The 25,312-nt window shown below is 40.3% G+C and overlaps 1 long non-coding RNA gene across 1 annotated transcript; it reads right to left on the reverse strand.

Annotated features, from left to right (window-relative positions):
• Nucleotides 1–6,707: 6,707 nt before the first annotated feature.
• LOC141422327 (uncharacterized) lies at nt 6,708–12,773 on the reverse strand. The gene is made up of 3 exons (XR_012446880.1): nt 12,089–12,773; nt 8,700–8,848; nt 6,708–8,067 (listed from the first exon to the last, which is right to left on the reverse strand). It is a non-coding gene; the product is annotated as an uncharacterized lncRNA (long non-coding RNA).
• Between the last annotated feature and the right edge of the window lie 12,539 nt (nt 12,774–25,312).

A 25,312-nucleotide genomic window follows, 5' to 3' on the forward strand; every position in this document is an offset into this window, starting at 1 on the left:
GCCTTTGATAATAACCTGTTAATAACTTGACCGTGGTATATATGAGAGAGGCTATGGAAGTTCAAACAACATAATAAGCAAACTTGACTTTACTCACATGCTTAGAACCCTCCAACCAACAATAATGAGAATGCATATTATTTTCAAGTAGCATTTACAAATATTGGCTGTATGCTGGGACCTAAATCAAGTGTCAACAGATTCCAAAATTTTAGTCACTCAGAATATCTTCTGTGACCACAGGAGATTTAAGACTGAAAACAACTATACAAAAATAACTAGAAAATTCTTCGAAGTTTTGTAATTAAACAATATGCTTTAAAACAACCTTTGTATCAATGAAGAAATAACAAAATATTTTGAATATTAATGGAAATATGGTTCATCAAAACTGAGAGGGTGCAACTAAACTATGTTTAGAAATAAATTTATAGCATTAAGTACAAATCTGAAGTAGGTAGGATATGATAGCCCTATTTGACAAAAAAGGTAAAAGTTTGTCAAATAGTGATATCATATCCTGCCTACTTCATAGGATTTCTGATCTTAGAATAAATCAGGAGACCAGGTGAAGACTTGAACCTAGAATTCTAAGCTCTTGAACTGCCTTTGTTACTAACCTTATGCCAATAACTCACCTGAAATGTCTGATTTTAATCTATAAAATAAGATTATTTTTCCCTGTGGCTTTCTGTGTTAGGAGGTGAACTAACTAATTACCCCTTTCACGAATGAGGCTTATAAGGGTTCCTCAGCCACTTGTCAAAGGGCATGTAGCTTTATTACTCAGAGACAGGACTAGAAATAGGTCTGCTTCCTTGTTAATTCATATTCCACCTCTCTCTCTCTGTCTCTCTGTCTCTGTTTCTGTCTCTCTCTCTCTCTCTCTCACACACACACAAATACTTATTTACTCATAAATTTGAGCAACATATTAAAGATTTCAAATTATTTTGCTGATCACTGGGCTCCAAGGCTAAGTGACATAAGATAGGTTTTACTGTGAGAATTCCAGATGGTGATAGATTTAACGGCTTGGCAATAGGAAGGATAGTCTACAGATATGGATTATTAATGACTAAAACTAATTGGCTAGTCAGTTATAATTCATATGGTATAAGACTGCAGCAAAGAATCTCTGCTCTAGTTGAGAAGATTTTTTCCTTATTTAGGGAGATAGAGGAGAGCGGAATCCACCTCTAGATATGAATACCGTCCTGTGGACCATTGTCATGATAAAATCCTTTTGCTGCTGATTTCATAGGGATAAACACATTACTACTTAGCAGTTTCAGTGTGTTATCATATACATCACCTTATTTATGTGTCACCATCACTTGCTGAGGTACACAGGGTAGTATTTTCATACTTGATTTATCTGTGAAGACTCTGAAGCCTAGAGGAGGTCCCCGAGTGCCATAAACTCACCAGACTACTAAGTGACAAAGTAGCCCCCGGTCATGTGCTTCCTGCCTCGCACCCTCAACCATCTCCTCAGCTATTGTTGGAAAAGACAAACCCGCTGATTTTGCAGCTGGAATATTTGAGTAAGGGCTGGATTTCTAGGTGGCCAGATGTTCAAATGTTGGCTAAGACAATGCAGTGATTGAACCCTTTTACTATGGGCTGTGTTAGGCTAATGAAATTACCTGTTTGAGCTCATTAAATCCTTACAGCAAACCTATAAGGTTGGGATGCTATCGTCTCTGTTTTACTGAAGCAGAAATTGAGGATGAGGATTGGTAAGTCTATCATACAACCGTACATTGTGAAAATAGGACTCAAATGAAGGTCTGCCTGATCATGCCTCTAATTACCACTCTTTGTGGTCAACTTACCACAAGTTCATTTATTGAGAAGCATTAGGGATAGACGTGAAACTCATGTGGAGCCTGGGGGGAAGAAGGAGCAGAGTGGGTGACTTTGACAGCCCCATGGTGGTACTTGAACACTGTGTCACACCTCCTAGTCTGAGAGAAGCACTGGTTCTTAGTTTTGAAGCTTCTCATGAGCCACCCTGTGTTCACACAGCTGGGTCATTCCAACATGGGGACAAACATCTCAGAGGATCGAACTATTTGCTTGACATAAAAGTAACCACAAAAGTGATTGGATAGAGTTTCTGAACTTTTTGCTCAACAATGGCTTTCCACTGAAATTTTTATCCCTTCTCATTTCTTTAAAGTCACCCAGTGAAGACCTTGTGGAAAACAAAACAAAACAAAAACAAAACAGGCAGCATCCCGAAAAGGCACATGTAATCAGCAAGTGACATCTCAGAACTAATGGCTCAGTCACACTGTTCTGGCATTTAGCAGTGGCTGGGGGAATGGAACCCAGCAAGGGGATGTTTTTCAGGTGCTATACAGAAGTTAGGATCAGGCATGGTGGAACACACCTGTAATCCCTCAGGAGGCTGAGGCAAGAAGATCATGAGTTTGGGGCCAACGTGGGGTACACAGCAAGAGCCTGTCCCAAAAAGAAAAAAGAACACAAACCAGACAACAAAAAAACCCCCAAAGTCAGTGTGAACTATGGCTGCTGTGCTTTATGGGGATCAGTGTTGAACTTCTGAGTGAATCTTACAGGTCCTCGGGTGTACTATCAAGGCAGGGCTCACTAATGGGAAAAAAAACATTATATAATAGGAAGAATTGGGAAACATTTTGCAATATATCTCCTCTGTCAAATGAAGACCCGCGATTCAACAACCACAGGCTCTTCAGCGTCTTAGGTAATTATCGTATAATAATTATAACTTCTTTTCATGACAGGTGACTGCTTATCCTTGGGCCTAGTCCTGTGGGAAGGAGCCAAGAGTGATCACAGCTCCTAGTCTGGTGCTCGGCATATGGAACAGGGATTCCAATTTCACCAATAGGATGGCCTGGATATTAATGTGTGTCAGAAAGCCATTAGGTGGAAGTAAGCGTTGCAGTAACTCTGGAAAAGGAAGCTGTTTGGCTGATGCACAGACTGAGGACACTGACACAGTTAAAGAGAAAGAGATGAGGGAGAAGGGAAAAAGTGAGTCTTATTCACAGGAAGGGAATACAGAGTTCAGACCTTTTTAAAGACGAGATTAAGTGGGATGGATTAGACTTATGTAGAGACATACTGGCATTTGTTTGAGTGGTTTTGTTTTTTTAATTTGTATCAATGCATTTCCTCATAATACATATGCCAACACTGAAGTGGATCAGTGACATAGAAACCCAGATTCACGGGATCACTTTAAGGAGACCAGATAGACATGTTTCTAACCATGCAGCTATTTGGCTACGTTCAGGCCCCACTTACCATTATTACTCGGCTTTAAGATAATCCTTCAAGGATTTTGATTCCATTAAAAAGTTAGAGAATAGGATAGATGTAATCCTTGATTTCTCCTTTAGTAAAATATAAAGGGAGATGGGTGCACGCACACCAGCACCCTGAAATACCAGATGGTTGGAAATAACTTTTGGTTGGAATGCATTCAGACAGAGAGGAATGCATTTGAAATCATTGGATGATACTTCTGGTGATTTAAGAGTAATGTCACACCCCCCCTCCCTTTTTAGTTTGATGCAATAAGAAGCAAAACAAACACAAAATCTCTCTTCAGCAGAGAATATTTTCTAAAAGCCACAAGGTACTAAGGCATAGTGTTACTGATGCCTGTCTTGATGTCAGGGAAATTTTTGCAGCACCTATTAAGTGGCAAATGTTGCGCTAGTTGCTTTGAAGTTCAGTGAAATGAGAAAGGACTATGTTACTGCTAAGGAGACAAGGCTAAGCCTCTGAAAATTATAAAATATTATGTTGTGTTATAATCATAATTGCATGATTTTGTGGCATGTTAAGAGTTATCAAAGTAGTATTGAAAGAATCTTTTTTGATACTGGCCATATATGGAGTGTTTAGTATGTGCCAGAAGTAATAATTTATTATATCATTTAGTCTGTCTAAGAACCCCTTGAAGTAGGTAATGTTATCTTTATAAAGAATAGTCTCGTGAAAGTCCTGAGGGAGGCCAGAGAAGGTTTTCAAAAGAAACAGGCTCACAGAAGTTGACTGACTCTCCATAGGATCATTTGTTCTTAATGACCTACTCTTCTTAACCCTTTCCCATGGGCCACTCTACAATGATGATACCAACTCATGAACTTTTTGACATTAAAATGTCCTTCATTTATTATCTTTATTGGTCCTTTGTGTTGGAAAAAGCAGGGTGTTTTGCAAAAGTTTTGTTGAATAATTTACACCCTTACATTTGGAAAGAGGTATGTAGAGCTCATCCACCCAAATTTTGAGAAGCCAGGTAGATTTGACTAAATGAAAAACTTCAGGAGACAGAGCGAATCCAAGAAGCTCTCCTGCTCTCTGTTCTGTTGCTGTCTGCTTAGGCCACATGAGGATGCATGCGCACATCACCACTATACTGGGAAAAACAGACTTTGGGATAATTTCCGAAGGAAAGTTTATTGTGAATCTTTTTAGGAGATAGACCTGCAGTGCTATAGAGAAGGCAGTAGTGGGCAGGGGGAGAAATTGCTCTGTATTCCCGTGGCACTGGAGGTCGCTGCCAGTTCTATGTGGAGCTCTAGTGCTGGGGTGGCCTCTCAGAGATGGACTGTATTGAAGCACAAAGACTGGGTCTTTGTATTCCTTCAGAAGCCAGTCATTAGCCATAGGTTGTACCCTAGCATGAGCTATCATCCTGGATGATGTAGTTTCCTGCAGCTGTGGTAGCTCCCAATGAGGAACTGAGCTATGGCCACTAGTATCCAACATTTTTATTAGCAGCTGGGGGTTGAGAGTGTCAGTCTAATGAGGGGACCTGGGCAGAACACCTTAACGTGCACCATGGTCCATCTCTTATGTCACTCAAATCCACTTGCTGCTTATCACGAAGTCACCCTACTTGGAATACCTTCTATTGAATTTTGGTTGGCCTTGTTTCATGGGAACTTGCAAGTGAAGGTTTAATAGGTAAACACAGCACAGATCTTCACCTACTTCATTTGTCTATTTCTCATTGTGCCATAGAGAGTTTAGGCTTCCAGAGAGAAGCCAGTGCTCAAAAAATAAAAACTATAAATACGTATTTGTTGAATACTTACCATTATGTATGTTTAAGCCTTTTAGCAAATAAACAGGAAAATCCCTGTGTAGAGAATCCTGAGTGTGACAGCATCACTTTGGAGACATGACATTACTTCCCTCAAATTCACACATACATTAAGAGTTTGATTCCTAAGAGTGTTGATTCTTAGGTGTCTATGAAACATCAGCCAACAACTCATATGTTGTCACCCAGATCTTTGCATGGCTGGTCTCCTTGTCACTCTCACATATGAGCCCATCTTTTAATTTTAGGTAGTGATAGATACCTCATCTTTTCCTTCCTTCTTTCGTTCCTTCCTTCCTTTCTTCTTTCCTTCCTTCCTTCCTTCCATCTTTCCTTCCTTCCTTCCTTTATTCCTCTCTCCCTCCCTCCCTCTCTCTCTTTCTTTCTTTCTCTTCTTCCTTTCTTCTTACTTGTTTATGGTCTGTCTTCCCTCACTAACACATGAGCTCCAGGAAGTCAGAGCTCATGTTTTATTTACAGTTGTAACCCAGCACCTGTCTGGGTCCTTGGTAAATATTTGTTTAATGAATAAATAAGGTCTATTCAAGTGGATAAATCCCATTGTTCTTGGACTGTTAGTAGTCTAGACTCCTTACCAGAAGAAGAGTTTTGTAGCTCATTCCATATTCCATCTGTAACAGCACATAAATTGGGCTGGCTAAGTGGCAGGAAATGCCACCACATCTTAAGCTGCTTAGCCATTACACTGGCCTTCTTGTTCCTGTACATTTATGTCAGAGCAGTGGTTTCTCACAGCCCCAACTTTCAGGAATCATAACTGATGATGGCTTCAGCCTTGTGGAAATGATTTGAAGACTCATTTAGATGTGTGTAATCTTTGGGTCTTTCTTCTTTCCCTTTTAAAGCAAGCCTGGAACAGTCACTTAGCAAATCCTGTTGATGTGTTTTCATCTTCCACTGGCTGGTTCATTGTGATGTCTGATTATCATGGTGTCTCAATAGGTTGTCAGCTCATTTGTATAGTAGTTTGTTCCATTTCGAGCACATGCTTCAGTATTTTCAAAGAAAAAATAGCATTTGCCATTAAGTCTTCACAATTCTATAGGTCTTGTTCTGCTGGGATTCTGGAGATAAAAAGTTCTGAAGATGAATGCTTGCTTCAGGTCCAGGACTAGTGGAATTTAGCACCTTTCTGAAATTCAGTGCTTTGAGTTGGTGGTTTTCTGAAACAAATAGGACCTCTAGAATTGAAAACAAAGTCAATTTTAATCAAATTGTAGAAGTAGGGCTGTGTGTGTGGGGGGGGTGCGATTGATAGGTGGTAGAAACTATATTATGCATCATTATCTCATTTAATCTCTTAGCAAAACAAAGGTGAAAACCAGTGCTCATCGAACTAAAGGGCGATCAGTGAATCGAGCTACCAAACACCCACTGGACTGACTAAAACCTGGGGCTTTCTCATTACACCATGCCTAGAACAGTGCCTGGAACAGCGAAGACAATTAGGAAGGGTTTGTTGAATAAATGAATGGACAAATATTGGCCAAGCTTGTTTTGTTGCAGGAAGTTGTTGGCTGAGATACAGGACACTGAGGCAATTATCAGGAAGCAATGTTTTATTGTGCCAGCACAGACCCAGCGGACTTGTGTCCAAAGGCTGAGCCCCAAGGACAAAGGGGTCTCACCTTATATACCCTGGCAAGCAGGTTACAGAAGCAAGGTCTAATCCATATTTGGTTATATTTAATTTTATTGGCTACTTTACCCTAGTACTATGTAACTTTCCCCTCCCTGGTGCTACGTGATCCTCCTCACATTCAGATTTCTCAGGTTTTATCTCTCTGCTATGCCATCCCTACCTCCAGGCTACTTTCTCAGGACTCAGACCTAGGCTGTTTTCTTCTGGTCCTCCTCCCTGCTACAGCTTTACTTCTGTTCCCTTTCCATTTCCTTGCTCTCTGCTCTAATACAGAACTGTTGGTCACCGCACTCCCTTCCCGACCTTGGTGCTTCCCAATGGGTTGGCCATTCTCTCTCCTCTCAGATCCATCTTTCACTCGCATCCTCAGCTGTCCATCCACCCAGACCTTCTGGTCTTGCTCCTACTCATTTCAGGACCCTGTCTTTGTTAGGAAGTTGGTAAAGTAATGTTTGCCTCAGTGTTACGGTGTTCATTGTGCACTCACCAAGGTCCTTGTAGACGAACCTTTAATCCAAAAAGGTATCTTTGATAGTCATTGTTTCATGGATGGTTGCAATTAGATAGAGGAGCTAGATTTTGGGTAGGAAGGAATTTGAATGCTTTAAAATCATTCTAGGACCTTGGCTTCATATTCTAATTATGCTGAATGAAGTATCCTTGAGAGGGAAATCTAGATGCAATTAAGAGTGTGTGTTTGGGACACAGAACTAGGACTTTAAGGATATAGCAGCATGGAAGAAACCATTAGGAGACAAAGACTTTCAAGTTTCTGATGCTGAAAGTAAAAAAAAAAAAATCTCTTTTCTGGACTACTTCCCTTAATGAACAGATTTAATGAGCAAATTTGGGATTCTGCTTCCTAGCCTTTTAAGAAAAAGTGGTTCTGTGTATATACACGAATCTATTCATTCTAGACAGGGAGGTTCCCAAGCTTTGAAGCTGTACAGGTCCCCAGGCCTCTGTATTAGTGGTGGGGACTTTACCTCTGTCGCCCAGCCTTTTAGGTGCCTGCATACTGGACCCCAGTGGGGTCCTGATCCCCAGAGAATGGCTATGCCTGTGTCTTCCCAGTGCAGAATTTCTCTAACACTTCCTGCAACATCATTCTTGAGGGTTTCATTGCCTTCCATCTGATTGCTCTCACGCTAGTCAGTTTTCAGAATTTGCTTGATGTGGTCCATCACCTGGTCTCTCTTTGGCCCTCAGGAGGATGGACGTAGTCTCCTGCTTAGCAGCTTGGTGTTTCAATTACGCAGCTTGCAGAGGGTCATGCACATGCACCACTGGCCTGAGAGGGAAAGCACAGAAGGCAGTGTGGAATTAAAATCACAGAAATAGTCCTTGCTAGCTCATGGTTCTTTGCCTCTGGCCCCCAGATACATAAAAGTGGGTAAAAGATACATATATAGATCCCACTATTCAGATGATTGTTTGATGCCTCTGGGCCTCTGTCTCTTCACTTGGAGTTTCTGCCTCTATGTTCAGTGACTCTAAGCACCATTGAGAAAATCTGTGTGTGTGTGTGTGTGTGTGTGTGTTTGCCTGTGATGGGGACTAGGGTGGGGTAGAGTGTTAGGAAGGAAGAATATAAGAGATCTAGATTTTTCTATAATTGACAATTAAGGAGGAAAACTTTGCAGAATCCTTAGGTCAAATTGTTGCACACATCACTGTCATATCACTAGATTTGAGTAGTCAGTGAAGATGGAGCCCAACTTTTAAATGTTCTGTCAGATGTAGCATCATTCATATGTTCAGTCAGTATTTGCAGAATGTCTGCAGTGTGGATAATCCTATTGCAGGTCTACACAGAGTGCATCATCTGAACCTGAATCTGAGATTGACTAGAAGAAAAAAGTCAATATTTTATTGTATCAATAAAATAACAATAATTGTAGCTACTATTGATTGAGTGCTCACCGTGTAATTTATATAATGGTCTATCCTCCACTACCATAACAGTGGATGCTATCAGAGGCTGTGGGACCCATGTGTGCCAGCAGTGGTCTGAAGTCCAGGTTGTTCTGGCTGCATAGCCTTGGTTTGTTCCATGAAGTTACACTGCACCCCTGGGGACAGAAAGATAAAGAGCAGGAAGAGCAACTTTGTGTTGAAAAGACATGAGTCCAGGACAGTCCACATGACCTCACTGAGCTTTAAAGAGCCCATGGAATAACTGTAGTCTAGGCAGACATCCTGGAGGAGGTGTCCCCTTGGCTGAATAGTTCAAGGAGTAGAGAATTTGATTTCAAGGGGGAGTGGACTTGGTCCTCACTTGGATTTGATTTACTTCAGGATCAAACAAAATTGATAAATAGAAAAGTTATGTTCCTTCCTCTCCCCTTCCCTTCTTCCTTTTGTAAGAAGAAAGTCTAACTCAAAGGAAGTGGGAGGGGTCCTCTGGCTCTGGGTTTTTTTTTTGCCTATGTTGAAGCAGGAAAGCCAGTCTTCCTATTCATCTTCTTCCTCCCTCCCTTCTGACTAGAGTCCCACGCTGCACTCTGTGGTTTTCATTTAATGAATGTTAATGAGGTGGCATTGTAATCACCGGATTTTATAAATATCTCATCCACAAATTGGACCACAAAACCCAAATGAGCCAGCCGAGCGTCTCTATTCCATGAGTCAAGGTTTTCCCCACAGTCTTAACCAAAGGATGTAAAACGTGTTCTTGCTTTGAAGCAGTCTGGGCCCGTGGGTGTTTGATGCTGTGAAGGTGACTGCTGCTCGCCTGGCTCCAACCAAATGGCTTGCTGGGTGTGAGCCTTTCGCACAGTCCTGGGTGATGTAGGGGAACGTAGGCGTCATCAATTATACCCTTTTCAAGTTAACGCTAGAAAAATGAGAAATTGATTTTTTTTGACGAAACGATATTTTAGAAATTCAGGATATAAAAATGGGATTTGACCTCTCTTATCAAGTCAGCTATCATCATGATGATTACAGTCTACAATTATGCCATATTTTGTATGTCACGGCCTACCGCCACCGGCTTGTCAGATCTGCTCGGGGAGGATGCTCTCCATCCTCCGGATGAGAAAGCATCCAGCTGTGGCTGCTTTGTGGGCCAACAGGGAGGCAGGAGGATCCATTTTCCCAGCAAATCTGCTAGAATGAGCATCTTTAAACACACGCATCAGATTCTAACGATCCTGCTTAGTGTCTGCTGAAATCTAAGAGGCAACGGCTATCTCGAATACTTTTCCTGGAATTTAAGATTTTTCACTGGTATTTCATATTTTTACCCAATGTGCTCTTGTGATCATAGCTAAACAATGTGATTTCGCAATAAATGAAGAAGTGACATCTATTGCAGTCAGCCTATCAACTGAACTCACAGGTTAAACAGCATTTTGAAGGTAGACTAGCCTTCCTCATTTCTGTATCCTCAGCCCCTCGCACACTGTTTGGCACATAGAATGGGCTTAATTTGCATTTGTGGGATATTTGTAAACAATTCTTCAGCTTTAGAACTATCTGAAGAATATCCCTTAGGGTTTTCTATTGCAGTTAATAATAGGAAAGAAATTCTAATTCATCAGAAATTTGCCAGCTAAAATGTGTTCACTCTGGGTAAATGACTGTTTGCAAGGCGGTCGGTTAACCCAAACACTTGAGTGACCTTAAATGAAACCAAAAATAAATACAGTGGGAAGAGAGCATGAGGGATTGTGTGGAAAGCATACTACAATGGCCCCAGCAACGGTAGCAACTTTTCTCTGGATAACAGAACCTGAATACCAGACCTTTGACTTCCTTACGATTCATTCCCGGATCTGAGCCATTTTTCTCAATGCCATTTGTTTAATCACTGACTTAAGATGTTATTATAATCACATACTGAGTTCTTGGATCTGCTTTCGGAATTTCTGTTCAAGAACAGAATTTATTGATTTTCCTGTCTACTCATTTGCTAATAATATACCTTTAATTATAGTGACTTCTTATATATTTTAATAACTGCCAAGGTGAGTCATTCATTAGTAATTGTTTTTCAATAATTTGGGGATTGTTTTTTCATAGTTATTCTTTAGGTTGAACTTAGCAGTCATTTTGTGAAGGTCAGTTGTGCTTTGCTTTGTTTTTTGCTATTTCCAAAATCTGGTTGGAGTTTTGATTGGAATTATATTAAGCTTATGTATGAATTTGGGGAAAATGAGTAATTTATGATGTCTTATCTCTCAGTTTAACTCATGCTTTGGGGACAACACAACTAGGAAAACAACCAGACTAAGCACCAAAGCACATGAGCTCCAGTATTTGCTCGGTTGTAACTGCATCCCTGTTTGGGCTGTGGTTATCTTAGATGGTGAAGGGCTTATCTTATGAATATTGGGCTCTATTATTTATGTTTTTCATGATTCATCATCTTTCTGTGATTGATAGAACATAGATTCCTAACCCTTAATTCTAGAATTTTGTGTCAATAAATAACATGAGTTTATAACTCAATATATAGAGAAGTTCTAATTCTGGTTAGGGAGTAGAGAGTTGCAACAGACCATTCCTTTGACATGAAAAGGAAAAAGAAACTAGATAAACATAAAAATTATAATTTAAAATATCTATCAGGCACAATCGCCAGAAGTGAAAGAAGCCCACATGTTCATCGATGGATGAATAAACAAAATGTGGTGGAAGGAAATTCTGATACTGCTACTCCATCAATAAACCTTAAGGTCATTATTCTAAGCGAGATGAGCCAGTCACACAAGGACGAAATATGATTCTACTTGTATGGGTTAACCAGCATAGCCAAATTTGCAGAGATAGAAAGGAGAAAGGTGATTGCCAGAGCTGGTGGGAGAGACATCTGGGGAGTTTTAGTGGGTGCAGAGTTTCTGTTTGGGAAGATGAAAATATTTTGGAGGTGAGTGGTGATGATGGATTTCACCACAAAGTGAAATCTGTGATGCTGCTAACCTGTGATGCCCCCGAATGGCTAAAATGGTAAATGCTATGTTGCATATATTTTCCATAAAAAATCCTGGAGCTGAGGATAGAAAGAGCCCTAAAAGAAACGCAATCCAGAAAGTGACAAGCTTTCCCTGGGAGGGAAGAAAAAGGCAGTGGCAGGGAGGATAGCCAAAGGCAGGAATAAGAAGCCAAGTGAACTTCAAATAACTTTTAAAATTGAGTCTTATTGTGCTATAATTAGCATGTAATACATCTGAGACATTTAAAGGGTAATATTTGGTAAGTTTGATATCTGTGTATACCCATGAAACTTCTACCACAGTCTTAGTTCATTTTTTGAAGCTGTAACAAAATGCTTGAGTCTGAGTACTTCAGAAAGAAAAGAGACTTACAGTTCTCGAACTTCAAGACCATAGTGCTGGCATCTGTTTGGCTTCTGGTGAGAGTCATATGCTGATCCATGAAAGGTGGAAAAGGGGAGGGAAGCAGGTATGTGCTTCCCAAGTAGATCCCGTGTAGATCACACAGCAAGAGCTGAAGTAAAAGCTGAAGCAAGAGAGTGAAGCTGAACTCACTTTAAAGCAACCCAATCTTATAGTAACTAATTCATCCTCATGGGAACTACATTAATCCCTTCATGAGGGTAGAGCCTCCCTGACCTCTCTACACTGTCAGATTGGGAATGAAATTTCGCTGTGAGTTTTGGTGTGGACCTGCTACAACCAAGTCATAATAACAACAATCAAAATAATGAATCTATTGATTACCTCCCCATTTCTTCCCTCCCCACCTTCCCATTTCAAGGCAACCAATGATCTGCTTTCTTTCATCATAGGTTTACTGCTTGAGCCATTTCTTCAGCCCTTTTGCTCTGGTTATTTTGGAAATGGGGTCTCTCTTTTTGCGCAGGCTAGCCTGGACCAATGATCCTCCTGTTTTAAGCTTCACACATCTTGCTGGGATGATGGGTTTACTACCATGTCCAGCTTCTTTCCGTTGCCATAGAGTCTCACAGACTTTTTGCCTGGGCTGGCCTGGAACTGTGACCCTCCTGATCTCAGCCTCCCAGGTAACTTGGTATTACAGGTGCATGCCATCATGCCCAGCTATTGGTTAGTATGTGGTCTCTTGAAGGTTTCTTTTGGGGGGCATCCTTGAACACCAATCCTCCCAATCTCAGCCTCCCAAGTAGCTATAATTACAGGTGTGAGCCCCAGCGCCCAGTTTGTACTTCCACAGTTTTTCTAATCAAGCAGTATGAACTCTTTTTAGGTTTGGCTTCTTCTACCTAGCATGGTTATTTTGAGATTCATCTATGTTGCTGTGCATATCAATAGTTCATCCCTTTTATTGCTGAGTAGTATTTCATTGTATAGCTATGCCATAACTTTTTTTTTAAAATCTATTCACTGTCCATGGGTATATTGGTTGCTGATAGTTTGGGGCTGCTACAAATGAGGTTGCTGCAAAAACATTTGCGAACAAGCCTTTGTGTTGACATATGCTTATTTTCTTGGGTATATACCAAGGAGTGGAATGGCCAAATCATACAACAATGTATGTTTACCTTTTTTTTTTTTTTAGTGGCACTGGAGTTTGAACCCAGGACCTCACATTTTCTAGGAAGGCAAGTCTACTGCTTGAGCCACTCTGCCAGTCCATTTTTTTGTGATAGGTTTTTTCAAGATAGGGTCTTGCTAACTATTTGCCCAGAGCTGGCTATGAACTGCGATCCTCCTGATCTCTGCCTCCTGAGTAACTTACAGACATAAGCCACCAAATCCTGGTTATGTTTACCTTTTTAATGAACTGACAAACAGTTTCCCAAAATGGTCATACAATTTTGCTTCCTACCAGCAGTGTATGAGAGTACCAGTTTGTCCATGTCACCACCAACACTTGATAGAACCAACCTTTTAAATTTTTAGCCATTTAATAAATATGTAGCAGCATTTATTCGGTTACGATTTGCACTTCCCTAATGGCAAGTGATGCTGGTCATTACTTCACATGCTTATTCACTATCTGTGTACCTTCCTCTATAAAGTGTCTATTCAAATCTGCTGCCTTCATTGAAATTTTAATGGCCACATTGGTCTGGTACAACCAGTTAATATCTTAAGAAGCCCAGCCGCAGTTCAGATCAGTGCCCACTACACAGCTTCTTAATGGACTTCGTTGAGTAGATGGGAGCAGTACACCCTGTTGGTTTGTTACAGCAGACATAACAGAGTATCACAGGTGAGTGACTTAAACAGAAATTTATGGTCTCTTAGTTCTGGAAGTTACAAGTCTGAGATAATGGTGTCCTCAGGGTTGGTTCCTTCTGGGGCAGGGAGAAAGAATCTGTTCCATGCTCCCCCCGCTAGTTTCTGATAGTTTGTTGGTAATCTTTGGTGTTCCTTGGCTTGTTAGAAGCACCACCGCATTCTCTTCCATCTTCATATGGTGTTCTCTTTTGGTTTGTGACTGTGTCCCAGTTTCCCCTTTTTATAAGGATGCCAGTCATATTGAATTAGGGGTCCACATTACTCCACGGTGACCTCACCAGCATGTTTGCTTTATCCAAGTCTGGTTCTGAAGGGCTGGCTGAGTGGCTCAAGTAGTAGAGTGTCTGCTGAGCAAGCGTGAAGCCCTGAGTTCAAAACCCAGTACCACCAAGTCTGGTTTTGATGGTTGCTTGCCTCTTCAGACTCTGCAAGGACCTTATTCCTAAATAAGGTCACATTCTGAGGTACTTGAGGGGAACAAAATTCAATCCATGCATGTACGCAAGGCTGAGACAGGAGATCCAAGAGAAAAACTCTGAATCACAGAGTACACAGATGTGGCACTGAAGGCTGTGTGTGTGGTGGTGGGAAGCCTGAGAGAACTCCATCTGGTGCACCCTGGTTCTGCACTGAGTGCCTGCAGCATCCCACTGGAAGCTAGGGAGCAGAGGAGGACATTTGGAAGAATAGTGTCTTCATCAAAAAGAGAAGCAGCTGATGGATGTAAAGGTAATGTGGCTGCAACATCAGTCACCCAATTGACTATTAGTGTTGATTTGACTGATCTGGCTGTTTAGGTGAGTGTCCCCTTCCTCCCTCACCACTCCATCTGTGTCACTTCTGAAGCTGCACACTTAAAGAGAATGACCTTCCTTTAAGGTAGAGAGGTAGAGAGGACTGTTCTTCCATCAAGGGTTTATGAGTAGTGTGCTCCCCTGCTAGAACCTCCAAACAATTTCTCAAAAGAAGCACCCATTGATAGAGAATGGACAAGAAAAGTCCCTGTGGGTACTTCAGACCTTCAGAGAGAGAGAGAGAGAGAGAGAGAGAGAGAGAGAGAGAGAGAGAGAGAGAGAGAGAAACTGAGAGAAATTTCAATGTATATAAAACCAAAGTCAGGGCTGGAGAACAGAGAACTTCCACGTACCCCAAAGTCTGTTATTAGAGCTGTGAAGACCAAAAAGTTAGCACCATATTTCCAATGATTTGGAGAAATGGTGATAAAAAGATTCTCAGAATCTTGCAGGGCTCAGCTCCCAAATCCTGATGAACGTAAAAGTCTTGATCCTGATTTGAAGCCAGTTGATGGACTAAATCTAACTGAAGTTACAGGAAAGCCTAGACTTAGTTCAACTCTAGAGTAGACTGACTTGGTTCCCTATACTTTGATTTGGAAGGGTGAGCCTTTGTCTGGGTGAGTATTGTTTCAATGTCTGCCATTTAAAAACACAGAATTTTTGGCATTCAAAGATATTATGTGTTAAAAAGAATGACAATGTGATCCACCGTGAAGAGAGAATTAGGACGGGAGAAAGACCACCAGAGTTACAGTTATCAGACAGGAATCTTAAAATAACCAAGAAAAATATCTAAAAGAAACTAGTGAGAAAGTAGACAACATTTGTGAACACATGGGGAATTTCAGCAGAGAGATGCAAGGTGTGACAAAGAAACAAATGAAAATGCTAGAAAAAACCATCATATCAGAAATTAATTCAATTGACATGTTTAACTTCATACAGAACATAGCAGAGGAAATAGTAAGCATGAAACTTTCACTTTATCTCTTTTCAGAGATAAAGGGGGATATGCTGTAATGGTAATAATGAAATATTCATTAAGAAGATTTAATATTCCTAAATGTGCATCCACCTAATAAGAGACTTTAAAATTATGATATAGAATTGAACTTTCTGAAGGGAGAAAAAGGCAAGTTTATAGTCATAGTTGGTGGTTTGATACACTTTCAACAATTGACAGAAAAAGTAGGAAAAAAATCAGTAATGAAGTAGAAGAATTGAACAAAATTGTGTTCTCTGAGCTTTCTGGACCTGTGGTTTGGTGTCATTAATTTTGGAAATTTCTCAGTCATTATTAATTTCAATATTTGTTTTGCATCACTTTTTCTTTCTTCTGGTATTTCAATTATCCATATGCAAATGTTATGCATAAGTTGCCCCCTTTGATATTGTTTCTTGGGTATTTCGTTGTTGTTATTATTCCATTCTTTTGTGTTTCACTTTGGGAAGTTTTAGTCACCTGTCTTCAAGCTCGCTGATTCTTTCCTTGGCTGTGTCTAATCTACTGATGTACCCATCAAATGCATTCTTTGTTTCTACTACAATGTTTTTGTTTCCTAGCATTTTCATTTTTAAAGAATAATTAATAAATTATTCCCTTAAATTAACTAGAATTGTGTATATTTACCACGTGCAACATGTTGTTTTGAAATAAGTATACATTGTGGGATAGCTGAATCATACTAGTCGAAATATGCACACCTAAAATCTCAGGTCCTCAGGAGACAGAGGTAGGAGGAGCATAGTTGGAGGCTGGCCAGGGCAAAAGCATGAGACCCTATCTGGAAAACAAAGCAAAAAAAGCCTGAGGGTGGGGCTCAAGTGGTAGAGTATTTGCCTTGCAAGTTTGAGGCCCCGAGTTTAAAACTCCAGTATTAAAAAGGGCTGGTAGAGTGGCTCAAGGTGTAGGCCCTGAGTTCAAGCCCTACTACCACCAAAAACAAATAAACAATCAAACAAACAAAAAATCACCCAGTATTGTCAAAAACAAAATAAAATAAGTACTACCTCACATGTTTTTTTTTAGGGTGAGAACACTTAAAATCTACTCTCTCAGTGATTTGCAATAATAGACTACATTATTATAAACAATAGCTGCCATATTGAGCAATAGATCTCTGAATTTCTTGTTCCTAGCTAATGCAAATTTTATATAATCCAGTGAACATTTCCCCTACCTTACCCTCCAGCCCCTGGTTACCAGGGAGTTTCCTTTTGGTTCTTTCTCACTTTCCATCTCTATTCATTACCCATTATTCTAGCACGTTGTTTTCTTTCCTTTAGCATACAGAGTTGTTTAAAATTCCCTGTCTGATAAATTAGCATCTGATGATTGCTGTCTTTTTAGACCCTGTTTCTTCTTTTATTTTGGCTTGCCTTATATTGTTTTACTTGAAGGTCAGACATGTTTTTCTTGGAAAACAGGAACTGAGGTTAACGGGCTTTAGTGAGAGAGGATTTATGTTAATATGATAGGGCTTGCTCTGTGTTTAACAATTGCTGTAGTTAGAGCACCAGAGGCTTCAGGTTCTTCTGGTTTCTTGTGGTGCTAGGGATGGAACCCAGCCCTTTGCTCATGTTAGGCAAGTGCTCAACTACCAAACTACTTCCCTAGCGCCTTGCCTTCTAGTGACCATGTTTTTGTGTTCTGACTTTGAGCTTCCTATTCTCATTTCTGCAGAGTTCGTGTTTTGCAGCTCTTTCAGATGGAAGCCTTTGATATTATACTGGTGTTATCTTGGTGTGGTGGTAGGGTGTAGGAGAGAACACTCTCTAATCTACATCTCACTCTACTAGTGACCTGTGTCTCAGGAATGTGAACTTCACAAGCTTTCCTTCAGTGGTATTTCTTTTCTTTCCCCAGCTCCTCTACTCCCTTCTCTGGCTGTGGCACCCCCAATCTATTTTCTTGAAGTCACTACCCTGTCGCATTTTTTTCCCTCTCAAGAGTGGCAGGAAAGCTCAAGGGGGGTCTGGAGTAAGAGGAATCTCTCCCATCCCCAGCTGGTATAAGGCCCTGGCAAAGTCTTTTACCCTGGAGAGTGGGCCTTATTACACTTAAGGATCTGAGGGTATTTTTGACAATGATTACCTTTCACCTCCTCCCATACCCATAATGTAATTCCTTTTATATGAAATCCAAGAATGGGCAAAATAGTCTATGCTTATGGAATCAGAGTATGTTTTCATTTGGGGTGAGAGAATGGACTGAAGGGGGCCCAATGGAATTTCAGGATAGACCCAAACAGTTTTATAGGTTGTATGGGGTGACAAAATTCATGGAACTGAACACCTAAATCTATCTATCTATAGATAGATAGATATACACATATATGTGTATATAGAGAGAAGCTATATATATGTATGTACATATATATATATATACTCACACATATATAATTATATGTAAATTATGTTTCCAGAGGGGAAAAACTCCGGCCTATGTATATGAGAAAACACTGTAACATTAGGCAAGTATCTAGCATTGAATATTCCAGTGAGTGCTTGGTTATTCAAATCATTATTACATTCTTGAGGGTGCAATGAAACTCTAGCGATAATTATGCCTGGACAAGAGTCATAAAGTGTTACCATCCTGGACAAATAGAGATGTCCTATCAATAATTGTTTGTATAATTTCTAATACCATACGAGGTGAGATTGGCAGTATTGGTACTAGTTTGGATCCAGGAGCTGGAGCTTATGAGTAATCTCACGGGTTCTGTAATATCTGGTGACTTGTCAAGCTCTGTCAGCACAGTTGCTTGCAGGGCAGCAAGAGGGTTCAGAAAGGCCTCCAGCCCTTCTAGGTAATGGGCTGTGGCCTTCCGTGCTTTCAGTGCAATGAAGACTTTCCAACAGAAAGATGTTAACATTTCTAGGTTGTTGAAGTGAAGCTAATTTCTCAACAGGATAAAAAGAGCTTTCCCCTACTCTGATAATACAGAAATAATGGGACTCCTTTAAAACAGTGCAGTCAGCCCCTTTTATTCCCAGTCTTTGGAGACAACTAATTATCTTATTTATATGAGTCATCCCTGTGCTGCCAAAGCTTTGAAGGGATGGAGAAGGTTCTAAGTAACTTAGGTTCCAGCCATTCTGAAATAGCAAAACATTAAGTTGATGGAATCAAATTTACTGAAATAGTTGTATGGCCGGAATTCAGTCCTAGGAAGCATCTAATGAGGAGTATACGTTTGCACATAAAGGCAACAGAGTAGAAGTGGCAGAGTGTATTTAAGAAGGCCCCCTGGAGGAATGCTCCAAAAGCTAGTGAACCTCCCCAGGGTCATGGTCATGGAGGGCAGTAGGATTTAGATGAGGGACCAGATACCCTATTCAGGATAGGGCCACAAAAACAAACTTTTTTTTTTTTTTGCAGTGCTGGGGAGCAAACCCAGGGCCCCACACATGCTGAGCAAGTGCTCTATCACTGGCCTACACCCCGGCCCTTCTAGTTTTTGATATAATATTATATGTGCTTCTTCAAAGAATTAAATAAGATCTAATGGTGGCTTTACTATTTATGTCAAAGTAGTGATACATATGTGATACTTAAAGATATCTGTGACAATTTTTTGGCTTGTTTTATCCTTCCTTCCTTCCTTCCATCCTTCCTTTCTTCCTTTCTCTTTTTTTGAGGCAGGAGCTCATTATGTAGCAGAGACTGAGCTCACTCTCATTGTGTACTGCAGAAGCACCTCAAACTTGCAATCCTTCTGCCTTTGTCTTCCAAGTGCTGGGATTACAAGCATGTACCATCACACCCCAGCATCTGTGGCAATTTAATATGATAGGAAAACTTCTGGGATTTCTATTGGTGATCAAGTCACAGATATTGCTTATGATATGGTTTGTCACCTACTTTCATAATTAAAGGAAACTTGTTTATTTGGTTAGGAGTTAGTCCAGATAAAGATATAATCTATCTCCTGTTCAGATTTATGGATGTGATCCAAGGCCATCTCCGTTTGCCTGAGTTGAGGAGTTTCCCAGGACTCAGGACTTTGATCTGTCAGTTGGTCCCATCGTGGTCCCCTGGGTAAGCCAACCTGTTCTCGGAGCTCTATGGTAAGATGTAAATTCCTTTTTCAAAGTAACATATTACCCCATCATTATCTTTTCTTCTGTAAGGAGGAATTAGAATTAGCTCCACTTACCAGGCTTAGCAAGAGATGTATCTCTTTTAAAATCCACTTTGCTTTAGTATTTTTCTCATTGGTCTTAATTTTCAGTGGATCCCATTGGGTTTCCATTGTTGCTGCCAGAACACTGACAAGTTAATTACTAATTACAGCCCAGTGGTGATTATTTGAAATCTAGGCTGCTGCCTTTTGATCAGATCCAGGAAATCTGAACTTCAAGTCAAACACAGGGGAAGCCCAGACAGCCTGGCGGGTCCCTGCAGCAGGGGGCAGAGGAGGCAATGCCACAGAGGTGCAGGAAGATGAAGGTGCTCTTCCTTCTGATGCCCTTGCGCTTTTTTCAGCAAAAAAAAAAGAAAGAAAGAAAGGGCCAGGAGCAAGAGTCAAGGAACCTGGATTCTAGTCTTTTGTCTGTCATTTATTTAGGAGAAGTAACTCACTCCTCTGAGCTTCTGAAATTCCTTTTCCCCACATTTTTTATAAGCATAAATTAATTGTACAAAAAGATTTCACTGTGATATTTACAACATGCATATAATGTGCTTTGATCAAATTCACTTAGTCTCTATGAATCTTTCCTCTTTCCCTCTTTGCCTCTCCTTTTTTTTCTTTTAACAGTTTTCAGTGAGTTTCATTATGCTATTTTCACACATACATATAATGTAACTTTGATCATATTCACCACCCCTCCACCTTCTTCCTTTGGCCTCTCCCTTCCTGTTGGTCCCCCCGCCAAACAGTTCCCCTTTTATAATCATGTCATATTGTTTTCTAAAGGTGAAATTCCTCTCAATGCTAGTATCCCTGTTTTCAGTCTGGGAAGTACATACTTTTAGTGTCCATTTAGAGAGCATCTTCCCTTGGTATCCTGTTTCTAGATGAAGGACAGGAAGTGGGTGGAGTTTGATTTAACTAAAGCATTTTCTTCCCCCTCCCTAATTTGAACCAAGGAGGTGTCGAAGTGTCTGTTACTCATGGTTCATGGAGCTGCTAGTTCTTGCAGTTTCCTTACTAGGTACTCTGTGGAGATTAATGGTGTACCATAGGCTTGGATCAATAGCCAAGTGGCTATTTGAGATGACTCTCTGTGGATATTGATATTTCTGTGCATAGCTATAGAAATGTGTGGGCCTATTGGCTTTCCTGCTTAGTTCCTGTTGTTTGGTTGAATATTTTAGATGATGGACAAAGATACCTCACTTTGGGTCCCACTACTTCGTCTAGTCAAAGCAGTCACTTAGAGATAGAACTAGGTCCTAGATGAGGGCTTGAGGGCATTTTAGCATGCTTTTAAATTGCATTCTGAATGAGTTTTAGAGTTTATTTGAGGGAGGAAATAGAGTAAGAAGAAATAAATAATCAGACATTTTTTCCAGATCTCAAAATAAATGGTCAGTGGGGAAAATTTATAATATTACAGAAAGGAGCCAAAATTTCAACATGTGGAGATGGCTTCCATTAATTAACATGCTGGTATTGATCCTTCCAGGTAAGGAAGGGCATCTAATATGAGGGATGTGTCATGATTGGCTATTGGAGGGTAAAAGGATTTTTGGATATATCTATTCATGAAAACCATCTCTACTATTCAGTTAGGTTTATGCTGAAATTAGGCAGCATCTGTTAACTTCTCAGAGAAGTTTACATTTGAGGAAGAACAAAAACAACCACAACATAACTCTGTGGCAGGACCTGGGACAGGGTGCCGCTTGAGAAGTCTCCCACCTGTGGCTGTGTAGCACAAAGACCACTGAGTCACACTGTCTTCCTCTTTCTGAAACTATATGAAGAACTTTCTGTTGACAGAAATGATGCTGACCAGGACTAGCTGCTCAGGGACAGATAGAACTCGAAGAAGAACCACAGGTTATGTCTGAGCAGCTGTGCAATTACTAAACACTTACTGAATACCTCCTGTAAATGAGTCCAAGTAAAGGATACAGAGAGGTATGGGACATGGCTCTTGCTCTAAGGAAGCCTACGTTAGTTGACTTATAAAGTACAGAGCAGAAAACTCACAGCAAGAGGAGTTAAAAACTAAAGCAGGAGCAAGCACAAGGTATGAGCGCAATGTGGGAATTTTAGGGTAAGCCAAATAATTCCATGTCAGGATGGGGGAATAGGTATGGAGAATGTAAGCCTGTTTGGGGAGATAGAGTCTGTAACTAGACATCAAGAGGTTCAATTGGGGCAGTTTCTATATGAATGCCATCTTTTGGTGGTATTTATTTCTGAAAGCTTGAAGTCTAAGGGTATTATATTAAGCTGGATAAGCTATGTTAAGCTTTGATAATAAATGAGCCTCAAGTGGTTTTAGAACAGATGTTGATTTGCCTCACTCAGACACTCCTAGGAATGCAAAATCATGAATAGGCTTCTGAAAACACCATTTTTCTGTGATACTGTTAAGAATTTGCCCACCCCAGCTTCCTGCCTCCATCTTCACAACCACTTTCTCCCTAACCACAAGGACTCAGTTTATTTCTGTTTCTTTATCACAATGCTACCTCCCATTTTATCCGTGGGCTTCTCTGTTCTCCTATACTGCAATAGAGGAGGCTGGATTCTTAGTTCCCGACACTAGGTAGGTTATCCTGACAATTGATGGTACTCTTAAGATAGTTAGGCTCAGTCATTCCTAAAGCCTTGCTTAGGTTTGGGGCACACCACCACAAGCTGAGATTAGGATGATCTCTGGTTACAAAATAATGTAAAGTCTGGGGTTAGAGTAACTTAATCCACATGGGGCAGTGAAGGTGACACCAAGCTGGAAGCTGACTAGGAGGAAGACTATATGGCCAACATGTGAAAAAGCTCAGTGTAAGCAGAGAAAAGTTAATAAGGAGGACATTCCTAAAACAGAATACTGGGACCATGTCTTATCAGCCTCATAGAAAAATAATAGTTAATTTGGACTGTTGTAACAAAATGCCATAGACTGGATAGTTTATAACCAACAAAAATTAATTTCTCACAGATTTGGAGATTGGGAAGTTGAAGATTGAGGTGTTGGCAAACTCAGTGTCTAGAATGACACATTTTTAGCTATGTCTTCACATAGTGGAGAGCAGGAAGGCAGCTCTCTGGAGCACCTTTGATAAAAGCTCTAATCCCATTCGTGAAGGTTTATCCTCATCACCTAGTCATCTCCCATAGGCCCCAACTTCTAATACTATCTCTTTGGGAATTTAGTTTCAACATGAATTTGGGAGGGCATGAATATTCAGACCATAGCAGACAATTGAAAAGGAGTGTCAGAGAGTAAAATCTATTCACAAGGAAAGAGTCTAGGAATTCAGCAGAAAGGGAAAGGGAATGATAAAGATGAAAGAGAATGGTAAAGTTCTCTGACCCCTTATCCATGATTGTGGTTCATAAGGGCTTTCTTTAGAAGGTTCCAGACCAATCCAACTACCCTCTTCTATCCCAAAGACTCACTGAACTTCCTTCCTCCATCATCCCTTCTTTAGTGTTTGCTGGTCTGTCACATGGAAAATCCCCTCTCTTAGTTAGGGTTGGATCAAAGAGTAAGAATGGATAAGCCATAGGAGGATCATTTCCTGTTTTAGACATCCATCGTGGGTGTGATGTGGTATGGGTCCCATTTAGATAACCCTGGTTCCCTGCCATGTCCTCAGGATATGGGCATTCAGATCATTTTTGTTTTCTAAGAATGAAGGATCCAAGCAGTCATTTTGTCTTTAACACACTTAATGGCAAAAAACTTCTTTGTTCATTTCTGTTCTGAAGGACATAGTGCTTGCAACAGGAGGAAACAAGTTTTGTGGCTGTTTGAGTTTCTGATTTCCTATTGAACTCTGGCTTTTCTTTTCTTGAAGTCACACAATCAACCTCTGTTGCTATCTACACATTGTTAAAGATGGTTTCAATGTATCCCATCTCTGAGAAAAATCTCTTCAACTGAATTTCCACTTTTGTTCCCAATAGACTCTGTTTGTTGATTAGGTCACAAGGTTTCTGGAAGCTAAATAAGACATATTAGTGTTTGTGACTAAAGTTGTTTAGATCTATATCTATATATCTGTGATATCTGCTGCAAAGATGAGAATGAGTTTTAAATTGATCTTTAAGGTGCTGAACAAATGTGTCCACTGAAACACTTTAGACATTTCTTCTGAACTTATCACGTCATGTCATAGGTTGGTCGACTTTCATATTTTCTCCATCCATGTTTTTTATCTTTCTAACATCGTGCATGCACCCCAGCCAGAAAACTCACTTACACAAGATCAATATCCCTGGCTCTGAGCAGGTCTTTGGTGTGGGGGATGTGTTCTTGTCTATTATGAATGTCTTTAAATTTGCTGATTTTGGAGGTGATATTTGATTTGTTTCTGAGTCTGTTGTTATAAGAACACCCATTTACTGTCCACAGACAGTGGAGAGCTTTGTAAAATCTAATTCACTTGAGGATATAACCTGTACCACCCAATAATGCTGTTGGGCTTTTATAGGATGGATTTGTTACCTGGAAGGGTATAACCACACCTGGAGTGCATCAGTCTGCATTACTGAATCATGTTTTATGAGCTCCACTCTATGGTCCTTGAATTACTTTGTGCCTGGGTACTGTGGTGAGGGGATGTAAGAGGTTGAATTATAGTCCTCAAAAGCCATGTGTACCTCAAATCCCAGAATATGACCTTATTTATAATAAGGGTCTTTGCAGATGTAATTAGAGTAAGCATTTTGAGATGAGATCATCCTGGATTGGGTGGGCCCTAAGTTCAATGGTGAGTCCTTAAAAGAGAAGAGCAGATGGGGGCAGAGATTGGAGTTACATATCTACAAGTCAAAGAATACTGAGGGTTCTGGTAGCTACAAGAAGCTAGAAGAGAAGCATGCTACAGATTCTCCCTTAGAGCTTCCAGAAGGAATCAACACTTTGATTCCTTCAAAGTAGATGGCACTTTGATTTTAGACTTCTGGTCTAAAATAGAGTAGATTTCTATTGTTTTAAGTCATCAAGTCCCTGGTAATTAATTATGACCACCCTAGGAAACTAATATGGTGAAGGTCAAATTAAATATATTACATAGAATAAGGAGCTTGTTACCTAAAGTAGGAGCTGTCAAACTATGGTCTCATGGGCTAACTCTGACTGTTGCCTGTTTTTGTAAGTAATGTTTTAATGGAACACAGCCATGCTCATTCATTTATATATGACTGCTTTTATGCTGCAACAAGAGTTGAGTAGTTGTGACAGAAACTGTAAGGCCTGCAGAGATGAATATATTTACTTGGGGATGAATACAGATTTAATGAAGTAGGGACAACCGTAGAGAGAGGAATTCTGTGGTGATTGCTTTGGCCACCCTCGACAATATCTGCCTTGAAATAGATGTATTTTCATATTTGAATTTGCGTAAAGTTATATCTCT

Source organism: Castor canadensis, chromosome 4 (genome assembly GCF_047511655.1).
Source record: "Castor canadensis chromosome 4, mCasCan1.hap1v2, whole genome shotgun sequence".
In the NCBI taxonomy this organism is placed as follows: Eukaryota; Metazoa; Chordata; class Mammalia; order Rodentia; family Castoridae; genus Castor; species Castor canadensis.